Raw genomic sequence first — 1,189 nt, 5'->3', positions numbered from 1 at the left:
CTTTCCATGTACACAGCAGACACCGACACCAGCACGCATGTGACTCACCGCATTATGTGATCAATAGCGAGACACAATATAAAAACGGCGCGAAAGTGTCTTTGTTATCCGGGTATCATCATTATTTACGATAAAATGAGGGAGGGAGTGTGAGGAGGAGGGGGAGAGAAGGGGGAGGGGAGAAGAAAGCGGAGAGGAAATGTAAGGAAGGAGAGAATAAAGGGATAAAGGAGAAGGAGGGAGAAAGGGAGAAGGGGGTGAGGAGGGAGAAGGGAAAGGCTGGGAAAACAGGTTAAGATTTTGATCGAGTTTAAGAAAATGAGTGGTGAGGTAATGTGGAAAATAACAAGAAGAAAAGAAAGGTGAGAAGATACATACATACATACAAACACACACATACGTAAAACTCTACGAACAGTGTATATATATATATACATACACACATACATATATGCATATATACTCATAATATTATTATTATAACCATCCAGTTAATAACATATTACAAAGTATATTAACATCAAATAATCAGTTTTCCGAAGCCAGAATTAACCTATGTATAGCGACCACAAACATTAGGAAGTTATTTTCAGTTACGAGTACTGTTTGTCTTCTTAATATAATCACTGCTTTCTGTTTTCAAAAATGATGAAGATAATACTTATGGGTATGGTGTAACAGATGAGAAAAATGGTGACAAATATGATATGGATAAAGGTGAGAGTAATCATAATTATAATAATATCACTGTAACAATAACTTAATAACAATAACAATCAATAATATCAACACATTTTGAGAAATTAACTCAAAATTTAGAAAAAGAATATTGCAACTTAAGGCGTGAGAATTAAACGCAATTGAAGGTCTGTGTTGTTCCATTCACATTTACTGTTTATTCTATTTGTTTATTTTATCGACGAAAACAATACTAAAGAGAAAGAATTGTACCTTGCGACATGTTGGCATGCGGGAATTTCATAGATACGCGCGTGTGTGGCTGAGGGTGATCGTGATAGTGTGCTAGCATGTTCATGCGGTGTGTGTGTGTGTGTGTGTGTGTGTGTGTGTGTGTGTGTGTGTGTGTGTGTGTGTGTGTGTGTGTGTGTGTGTGTGTGTGTCTGTGTATATGTGTACGTGTGTGTATGAATGTGTGTTTGTTTGTTTGCCTCTGTGTTTGTGTGTGTGT

This window comes from Penaeus chinensis, chromosome 28 (assembly GCF_019202785.1).
Source record: "Penaeus chinensis breed Huanghai No. 1 chromosome 28, ASM1920278v2, whole genome shotgun sequence".
Classification (NCBI taxonomy): domain Eukaryota; kingdom Metazoa; phylum Arthropoda; class Malacostraca; order Decapoda; family Penaeidae; genus Penaeus; species Penaeus chinensis.
The sequence above is the reverse complement of the archived record's forward strand: the minus strand, read 5'-3'. Positions refer to the sequence as shown.